Source organism: Ptychodera flava, chromosome 16, assembly GCF_041260155.1.
Source record: "Ptychodera flava strain L36383 chromosome 16, AS_Pfla_20210202, whole genome shotgun sequence".
NCBI classification, from domain to species: domain Eukaryota; kingdom Metazoa; phylum Hemichordata; class Enteropneusta; family Ptychoderidae; genus Ptychodera; species Ptychodera flava.
Window position 1 is genome coordinate 39,484,072 of NC_091943.1, and position 11,086 is coordinate 39,495,157.

An 11,086-nucleotide genomic window follows, 5' to 3' on the forward strand; every position below is an offset into this window, starting at 1 on the left:
AATACTTTACATACAGACAGACACGTGAATGGCTTTCTATTCTACCCCACCTTCTCGAGAATTACAATAACACCGTACACGGAAGTATCAAAATGAAACCAGGGACGTAACAGAGGAGAACGATTGGCAGGCATTTTATACACTATTCGGTCCTGAGTTGGCAGCCGGGGGAGCCAACCCTGAATTCAAGCCGGGAGAACGTGTCCGAATTACAAAATACAAGACCACTTTAAGAAAGGATATTTACCAAATTGGACAGAGGAGATTTTCGTAGTTTCAAAAGTTGTGTACGCAGCTGGCTTGGGAATGCCACCAGTTTACAAAATAAAAGATCTGAATGGAGAGGAAATACTTGGCACTTTCTACTCCGATGAACTTCAGAGCGCACCTTCAGAACGTGGTGCGACGAGCTGTACAGAGTAGAACGAATTTTGAAGACGAAAAAAATTAGAGGAAAGAAATATTATCTGATAAAATGGAAAGGTTATCCAGAAAGTTTAATAGTTGGGAGCCGGAGGAAAATGTTATTAGAACTTCGTAAGTTCCTGTGCTGGTACTACGTAAGTACTACGTAAGTTCCTGTCCATGGTACTTGTCAAGTACTACGTAAGTACTAACGTAAGTATTTACGAAAGTTATTCAATAAGTACCATGGAAAAAGTCTTAATTTCTTGAAAGCCGAAAGTGTCAGTTTACCACCCCACTTCACCCCCCACCTGGCCAAGTATTTATCATGTACTGTCGTAAGTAATGTTCACTTACTGCATCTTTTTCGGCCGTATGTGGATGAGGTGGGGGCCCCTCAGTCCTGAACATATTAAGTTTGCAAGATCTTCAAAACGACTTCTCATGTTACCACAGTCCGTTCTTTCGAGTCCCCTTGTTCAGCTTTATCGATAAGTTCTGGTTGAAGTATAATGTACACAACTGACATAAGCCATAGACAAGTAACTTCAAAGTCCGGTGTTACAGAACCGTAGGGTTTCATAATGTCAAGTGCTCGTAGGTCAAACGAAGCATTATAAGCACACACAGATTCACAAGCGTTAAGAAGTTTGTGTAGGTTCTTTAGTGAGACTCGAGGTTGTTCTAGTTGTTCTTGACCAGGTGGGAAGTACGCTTTTTCAAGTTCACCTTCGGAAAACCGTCTATTAAAAATCCCTGGCTGCCGCTATCGCGTGAGCTGCCCCATGCAATTCCAAAGTCAAAAGCTCGTGGATATTCTACTGGTCCGACTGTCTCGGTATCAATTGTTGGATTAAGTATATTCTTGAGAACGAGGGGGGTAAGAGCGTTCGAGAATTACCAAACATGGAAGTCTGTAGTCGTGGCAAATTTCTAAGAAAGTCTGTTTGAACTTGTTGTGAATCTCTTCTAGTTCTTCTAAGGCGGCTATTTCGTACGACCTGGCTCGAGTCAACACATTCCGCCTGCAATAATCCCAAGGCATATCTTTGAATATGATAATGAAACTGTGTAAATGGTTAAATGCTAAAGAAACAATCTTTTTTCTTCCGCTGCACGGAAACGCCCCGGATTCTAGAAAAAGTCAGATGTTGAATGATGGAAGAGTCACAAATAATGTAGCGTTCTGAAGGGAGGCCCCCCCTCCCCCTCCCAGCCTGACATTGTAAACTAAGAGTATGTTCTATAAACTGTTTCTGAAAATCGGCAATCGAAACGGGGTGACACGCCCATTATAAAAGTCGGCAATGTTGCTGGAAAAACTAGTGTCAAATTCTGGTACGTGATACGGATCCAAATTTATTGCATCGTAACTCTTACCACTTCCAGTTGGTCCATTTATGAATATGTATGACATTTTAGGATACTATATCATAGAAAAAATTTTTTTTTAAATTATTTTTTTTTTAAGATATATACGATAAGACAATGACAATCCTTTCTATTTCAACTGCAATAAAAATACTTGAAACCGGAGAAAACATCAAAATTGATGATGGAGGCAAATTAGTATTTGGTGAATATGTAGATCCTTTCATATACGTAGACAGTGAGCTAGAAGTAGTTTTCAACATCGGACCTAAATATGGTTCGGGAGGAGATCCAGCTACATGTGATGGGGTGTGTGTCAGTTGGCAACTGAGTCTTCAAAAGTTTACTGATTTAATAATATTCCGTACCCTAGGTGAAAGTTTCGATGCATCTACTGCTAAAAGTTATGCTCTAAGCCTGGCCGCTCACTCCAAGAATACTACTGGATTTTACAATCCATCTAAAGTGTATCAGAAGCGAGGGAGCGAGGGGCCTCAGCCGGGCATGAGGTATTTTAAATTTCAGTTTAAAAGAGGGAGAGGGAGAGGGAGAAATCACGATTTCGCTACATGTATTGATATGGTTCAAGAAATTGACTGCGGTTTTAAAACAGTGAGTCCCATTGCCAGTCCGAGAAAATCCTGCTATTGTACCTCGTAATATCCGAAAAGGTAGTAAGATAGAATTCTTAGCATTTAAACCGCGCTTAAGTAAGGTGCTCTTTCTTTCACTGTTGAGAGATTAATATTTTGTGCTGCGCCTAATAAACCAGAAATTCAAGATGCGGAAGAACTAGTCGACTTAGAAAGATTAGGTGAGATATATAAACAAATAAATGCTGACAAAAATATTATAGTGGATTTTGATGACCTATCATAGAATAATTATTTTTCATTTTAAAAATTTTAGGATAGTATATATCATAAAGATTATTATGGCCCGTCGATTACATACAGCATTCAAGGGAGCAGTTTTACGAAAAGAATTTCCTGAAGTCAAGCGAGTCAAGGATATCGGGGAGCTGGTGGATATTGAAGGTATGGTCCATTCGGAACGAAAGATGTACTCTGTTTATACCGAAATGGAAGTCAAATTATCGGATCCGAAAACTGGTAATACACAAATCGTATATGCCTGTTAAATTAAATGATACATACACAAAAGATGTAAGAGGATCGGGATTGGATGTGGGGCAACAATTAATAGATCGCTACGATCGTATGCTTGATACAATTGAAAATGTTGAGGGTTCTGGTCTCGTTCTCGAGGAGATACTTAATTTTGAAGTAATTCTAGTAGAAGTTTTACTCGGGGCTGGCCGGGGGCTGGATTCAACTTCCCGGATGGTTAAAAATAAGCATTGTGTTAGCGATCTTATTCTACCGGTGGGGGCTGAGAACTGTTTTCAATACGCCATCGTAGCAAGTTTAAAGTTGACCGACCCCGAGTTTCGTGAAAAGAAATGTGGTCAGGTAAGGAGAAAATGGAATACGTACGCCCCATTTATGGCTGACTACTGTTGGGAAGGTATTCCCACGCCCACGCCCGCCGATATGACTGTATTCAGGCGCTTCGAGCAGCAAAATCCAGGCATCAAACTTCAAGTATTTCAGATCTACGAGAATGATCCCGATCCCCCGCATAATGTGTTATATAGTAGCTGTAGCGGAGCCCCTGACGGAACGGAAGGCGGAGCCCGTTCCGAAGGTGATAGGAATCAAATAGCAAATATCTTACTGATAGTTGGCGAAGCCCGAAGGTGCCACTTCATACCAATTACTGCGTTAAATCGCCTTCGTAATTCTCGTACTAATCGAAAGAATGAGCGCAGAAGGAAGTGTATTTGCCTGGTTTGTAAAAGAGGTTTTAAGTCAACAGAAGAATTAGAAATACATCAGGTGTACTGTGGAACAGACGACGCCCAGCCAGTTTTTCCTAAGGAAGTGTGTCAATTCGAAGGACATCGGAAGAAGGTCCCCCCCCTACGTCGTCTATGCAGATACTGAGGCAATTATTGAGAAGGGGACGGCCGGCACATTCCAATTTGTCTTTCGTATGTTATGGTGGAACGGGGGTGGGGACCTTCGGAACGAGGCCCGGGCCGACCCACTGTTTATGGTAAAAGAACATTCACAGGTCTCTCCTGTGTTACAGAATTTCTAAAGGATATGAAAGAACGGGCCGAGTATTATTCTAAATCGTATTATTGGAAAATAATACCGATGAGGGATCCTTCTAATTACCGGCGCGACGGATGTGATCCAGTCTGTATTGCATGTGGAGAGCCGGCAGGATACCGAGTAGTGAAGGAGGGGGCGACCTTTTATTGCGAGGGATGTCGACCGTCGAGAACCATTCCTATCTACTTTCACAACCTCAAGGGATCGATGGTTCTTTTATTTGAAAAAGTTACATGAAATAGATGAGGGTCCCGGACAAGAGCCAAATTAATAGCTAAGACGAGCAATGGTGGAATTATGGGTCTCTCGAAAACATTTATTTTTAGTGGCTCAATTGTTGTTGCCGGAGGGAAGAGGGAGATAAAGAGAAGTTTCATTTTCTATAAAGTTTATGGACAGTGCTCAGTTGATGATGGGGTCATTGGCGAAGTTGGCAAAAACTGTGCCGGAGACCCAGGGGTGGACGGCGGCGCCACTTTCGTACCCGGACATTCAAAGGGCGAAAGGTTTCTTCCCCTACGAATATTTAGACTCGGTTGACAGACTGGGAGAGAACCAGCTCCCGGAGAGGGGGAATTTTATAGCGAATTGACGGAAGAGGGGATTTCGGAGTCTGATTACGAACATGCATTAAGAGTATGGGACGAAGTTGGATGTAAGACGATTCGTGATTATATGGAATTCTATTGTGAGACTGACGTTCTACTTCTTGCAAATATATTTGAAAATTTTCGTGACACATGTTTAGAAGCATATAAGTTAGATCCGGCCCATTACATGTCAGCGCCTGGCTTGACATGGGATGCTATGTTACTTTACACGGGTAATAAATTTGGGCTCATTCAAGATGCTGAGCAGATGACTTTCGTACAACGGGGATACGAGGAGGTATCAGCCAGTGTAATATTCATTATTTACAGACAAATCATCCGGCTTACGCTGGCCCCGCCGGCGGGAATTACGATCCGGAGAAACCGGTGACCGAAATAAAATATCTCGATGCAAACAATCTCTACGGCTGGGCAATGAGTCAGGCAATGCCTACGGGCGGACTTCATTGGATGACGATGGAAGAGTGGGACAAATGGGAAGAAGGGGGCCGAGGCGGAGCGGGTGGCCGAGCTGGCGGAGCGTGGGGACCTGGTTCCACCTTTCCACCAAGTTTTCTAGAAGTAGACTTAGAATACCCAGCCGAATTACATGAAGAACACAGCGATTTGCCATTAGCACCGCATCACTATGAATTTCCGAGGCAGGGCGGTCGACTGATTACAAGTGTGATGGATAGAGAGTCCTATGTCTTACACTACAAGTTGCTGGAATTCTATCTTCGGATGGGAATGAGATTGAAAAAGATTTATCGGGTGCTTGCTTTCGATGAAGCTCCATGTCTCGCGAAATATATCGACTTTAACACTAAAATGAGGGCAAAGGGGAGGACAGATTTTGAAAAGAATTTCTATAAGCTGATGAATAATGCAATGTTCGGTAAGACAATAGAAGATGTTCGAAAGTACAGAGACTTTAAATTTGTTTCGGACTGGAACGGCACGGATAGTGGACGTAAAAAGATTCAGAAGTATAATCCAAAGATGAAACATATAACTTTCATAACTTCCGAAGAGGATGGTGATTCCTGCGACAGTGCCCTACTGGAACTGAAAACGGATGAGCATAGATATGTAAAACCAGTTTTCATCGGCGCTGCAGTACTCGAACTTTCTAAGCTGCTTATGTATGAGACGCATTACAATTACTTTCGAAAGCGGTTCCCTGGAATACGATTAGCCTACATGGATACTGACAGTTTTGTTTACAGTGTGCCAATACCCTCCCCGGATCCGGACGTAACTTCAATGATATAGTTCGGGAAGATGTGGAAAAGAATGGTGAGAAGTCTATATATGATACTAGTGGGATGAGTGGACCCATGGTGGCCCCCAACTTTCCGAAGATTAATAAAAAAGTGATAGGTAAATTTAAAGATGAGTTGAATGGTGAACCTATTCTTGATTTTGTCGGCATACGCTCGAAAGTGTATGCTTTTCGAACTCCAACTTCGGAGACGAAAAAAAAATAAAGGGGTGAAAGATGTTTGTGTTAGAAAACATTTAAACTTTGAAGATTATAAAGATCTATTTGAAACTGGGAAGAAGCCGGAGCCGGCACATTTGTACAGTTTGTACGGAAAAAGGCTGGAGAAATCCGTAGTGAAAAGCGTAGTAAAATCATGATGGCGCCAAATGATATCAAACGTGTGCAGCTATATATCCGGACACGGGGAATGGCTGGCAGAAACATGGCCGATAGGACGGACGACGGGTCATGGTTACGTTAAATTGTAAAGACATTAATCTACTATTTTCAATAGAGACTAGGGCATCACTGATAACATAAATGTGGGCAAATATATTATCATTGTGAGCGTCATCGCCACCCCACGCGGTATCTTTCTTCAGGATCTCAAGTTGAATTCCGTCCTTTGTGTTCATTACTTTTAAACCATTTCCATGAAACTCAATATCTTTAAACTACGCAGATCGATAAACAGACAGAATTTATTCTTCAAATAATCGGCCTCATCTATATCAATTTCACACCAATCTTTATCTTCAGCAAAATACCGTCGCACCTCTCGCCAAAATTGTCTTGGTATCATCTTCTGAGCGTACACTTTATTTGCAATGCCTTCAATCATTACAGACACAGATTCAATGGATGGGTTAATGAAAAGTTCACTGTTCAGTTCTGACTGATTCTGATTTTTAGTGAAGAGTATAGCGATACCTCTAATGCTACGTCGTGGTACATTTATATTTTCATTGATAACCGTGTCCGATTCTTTGAATGGGATTGTTCTAAAATAATGTATATGCTCGTAAAGGTAACTTTTTCCACCGTTGTAATAACCAGCAGTTGACCTCGCGAGATTGAGGTCAGAAATTGTCTCGTATTCCATTTGAATGTTTTTTAATTTATAATTGGTTGTAATAAACTGATTACTGACAAGTAATTGGGGGGCGGGTGCCAACGTAATTTCCCATTCGATATGACTCCCTAACGCTGATGGATATGCAACTCCATGGCCTGTTATGAGGGGGTGAGTGAGACGAATAGCATATTTTGTTTTATATGTGTCGAAAAGTAATTATCGCCCACGACGGCGGCATCTGCATCGGTTCGAACCGCTTCTTAATTTTCTTAGATTTTCGTTCTGAATTCCATACAGTGTCATGTTCGTTCTCTCCTTTTTATGTTTGAAGAGATCGCGATAACATTCAATAGTTATATTTATTCAAATCGAAAAGTGTCTGGCCCTCAAATGTGAGTTTCATACGCTCCACCAAATTTTTTGCAACATTTTGTACTACACGGGTAGTTCCACCTCCCGTTACTTCGAGATCAAAAACCAGGTCGAAAGTATCTGGAACTAAGAGTACTCCGCTTTCTAACTTCGGACATCGTATGATAAGTGTCTGGCCTGGATCTGCCTCACTTGGATTATGAGCAATCACGTGATGAGTTCTTTCTGACTTCGTTCCATTCGGTATTCGGTTGGTGAAAGTCGGTGATAATGTTCTATCGTACCCCATTTTTCGTGTAATGTATATAGTAGAAGAAAAAAAAGAAAATTAATCACATCTTAAGTTTCACTTCGTGTATATAATGACTTAGAAGAAAAAATCACATCTTTACGTAAATATTTCCGTCTGACTGAAAGATAAATCGATTGCCTGTGTCGCGAATCAATCGAAGAACCCAATATTCTTGGAGATGATGAGCCTCTTGGTCATCCTCAGTATCCTGGAATACAGCTATGAATTCTAGTCGCTTAAAGAAGTTAGTCTTTTGACATTCTTTAATGAAAGCTAAAATGTTATGATAAAGATTATCATCTTTGAGTCGGACACCTGGATTTGCTCGAAGGATATGGCGATTTACCCGCCGAAGTTTGCACCATTCCAATTCGACAGAGAAACCAAACAGGTCTTTATTTTTAGAAAGAAACTTTGCAATATTCTTTTCACCAAACATGTTGATTCCGTAGGGGCCATATATTATACATAATTTTATTTATAATGACTAATGTTAATCCAGTTAAAAATATCCATAGCTGTTCTCCAACAAATCCGACAACCGATCCTGCTGTTTTTAATAGAAAACTGACGAGGGAACCGATTAGACCGGGTATTGCAGCAGCACTTTTTGCGGCCAAGGTTTTTAACCATTCGCCAAATTGCTTTACAATTTCTTTCGCTTTTGTATATACTTTGGGCGGACCTGAACCAGACCCGCCAGTTCCTGCTCCTCCTCCCCCTCCTCCCCCTCCTCCTCTAGTTACAGCCAGGGCAATTGTTGATATTGTCATTCCAAGGGCAGTCAGTATTGCAGCGATTGTTATACCATTTCGTTTAAATAACTCTGTCAGCTTCAGCCTGAGTGACAATTCTGGATCGGAAATTACATCACGAAGAGACCTAGTCGACGCCAGTCTTTCACGTGCCCACTGATCATATCATGTTGTACTTCAATTCGATCATCAATTTTAGCTAGTCTTGTTCTGAGTTCGGGTGTAAGTTCTGTCTGCTCTAACAGATTTTCTCTTTCACTGTAAAGCTCATCAAGACGCATATTTGCTATCTTTAATTCATCAACAAAAGCTCTATATTCTGGGTTTAGATTGTTCCATTGTTCGATTTTATTTTCAAAAGCTTGTATTTTGTGTGCATTACCAGAAGCATCTTGCCGTAACTCTGTCAGTTTATCTTTGTATATACCCATGTCTTTTGGTGACATCTTCTCAGCCGGTATTTATCGTTTTTCACATCTTCAGAATGCAATGTACGTTTCACATATTCGGGCTCTGCTAATACTTCTCTAATAAATTCATGTCCTCCTTTTAAACTCATTAATGTGGACAGCTTATAAATCCACCTCCTCTATCTTTAGACAGCTTGAGGTTTTTATAATACAGCTTTCCATCCCTAACCTCAGATTCCATAGCCAATACATTTAGTGCATCCGGATCAGTAATTTTATTCTCATCTAAGAATTTATTAACATTCTTAATTTTTCATCTGCTTTAAGTTCAGTCAAACGATCAACCTTTGGGCTAACCCGGTAAGGATCGACTTCTGCAAGAGCATTATCATCGTCTATAAAGAATGTTTCAGCAGTAGCGTCATCATCATCATTCAATTTGAATCATCGAAATCCTGGAGTGGTATATCTTCTCCTCCTTCTGCCATATTGTATTTCTATATTACTACAATTATTTTTTATCCCCCTTACATATACAGTAAAAAATGCACATCTCAGTTGTTGAAAGCGTTGAACAATTGGCTGATTACATAGAAAGAACAAGTGCTGCATATCGACGAAGTTATAAATTAATGGGTCGAATTGATATGGCTCTTAATATTACTAAGGGAATTCTTGTAAGCTCTGCTGTAATAGCGGCAATTCCAACAGTTCCGGTACTGTTAGCTTAACTCCTATACCAGGTGTTGTTATTGATGTAATACAAGGGAAAACGGTGTAGCAAAGAGACGAGAGAAATATAAACATTATTATGTTCAATATAAACAGCTGCTTACACAAATACAAGAAAAAGGTGCAACCCTTCGGAACGAGGAGGCTCCGGGGTCAGAACTTATTCAGAACATATTTCATCAGGCGCTAGAAATTCAAAAACAAGAAGGATTTAGTCCGCCTCTGGAAAGATATTTAAGACATTATGGATTGAATGGATATGAAATGTAGTTCGTACCGATAGGAACTTCGTGTTCAACATCAGCTAGACTCCGCGACCGCCGGCCGGACTGACAACGAGTGTAAAGTCCTTTATATAGGCTAGTTTGATGGTGATGACTCACACGGATTTCCCGTACACCTTCGGAACGTGTATAAACATGCCTCAGCAGGGAATTTCCCCGCTTAGTTCAGGACAATGCACTGCTGCGCAAGCTGCCAGCTGTTGCGCATGCGTGAGTTCGTATATAGGTCAGGGTCACACTTTAGTTACATGGATGGTTAATTTTCCTTCGCTCCATGTAGATAAATGAATAAAATGGGGTGTAAAATTCTTACTTCATCCCAGTTGTCCACGTTTACTTTACTACTTATATATATATAAACGCATGTATTATATTGTCGCTTCCTCTAGTCTAGTCAAACATTTTCGTGGAGTCACCAGGATTGCTCAAAATAAAATGTTATGTCTAAAATGCATGCATACATATACAGGACGTAAATTCATCAGAATTTTTACAACCATTAGTTTTACTTTAGTAAGCTTACAAAGTTTTTTGGTTATTAAATGCATGTAATTGTTGTTAAAAGCTCATTTAAAGTTCAATTTGCTGTAATTTTTTTGTCCTTACTATCTCCGAGCAATCACATGATTATGACAAGTAATTTATTTTCTGTTCGAATTAAGATCGTGTAACGACATTGGTCTTGCAATGATAGCTGAAAAGCACGTGTAAACCTCCAGAAGCTGTAACTTTTGTGGCTTTTTCGTAGCCATATATTGTATCGTTCCTCAGTTTCTTGCTTCAATACTCGTGTTGAAATACCAAGCATTCAATCTGTCAATAAAGTTTACATCCATTCAGTGTAGAGTTATCGTAACAACGAAATAGCCAAGAGTTAAAGCGTAAATGTCGAAGTTTGATCCCTGGGATGTCGAGGAGCACAAACTCAGGTATTTTCAACATCTTTATTTTAATCATAGAGAAAGATAGATAGTCTATATGTTTCTCTGAGTTTTAATAAATGATGATTACATCTCATCAGCATTATTCCTTAGCCTTATTGGACGCAAGCACAGTATCTGAAGATAACGTCTGTCATCTAAAAAGTCAGCAATATACAGTTATACGATCAATCGAAAGACACGCATAGATATATCACAACACTCACACTATGACATGGATGTATCATGGATTCCATGTAAGCGTTGTACTCTTTAACAAACGCTGTTTAGTTGGTTTCAGAGTTTTGCTATCAAAACGTTTTTCATTCTTCGAATTTCACATCCATCTGAGACCGCAAGGTATGAAACGTCTCAACCTTACAACTGATAGAAACGGCATAAGACAAGTTAAATCTTTCTGAAGATTGCAAGA

General features: G+C 40.3%; 1 protein-coding gene across 1 annotated transcript in view; it reads right to left on the minus strand.

The window, feature by feature from the left end:
- Positions 1-11,086, minus strand: part of LOC139114825 (uncharacterized) — a 514,135-nt gene that overhangs the window by 69,097 nt on the left and 433,952 nt on the right. The window lies entirely within an intron of this gene.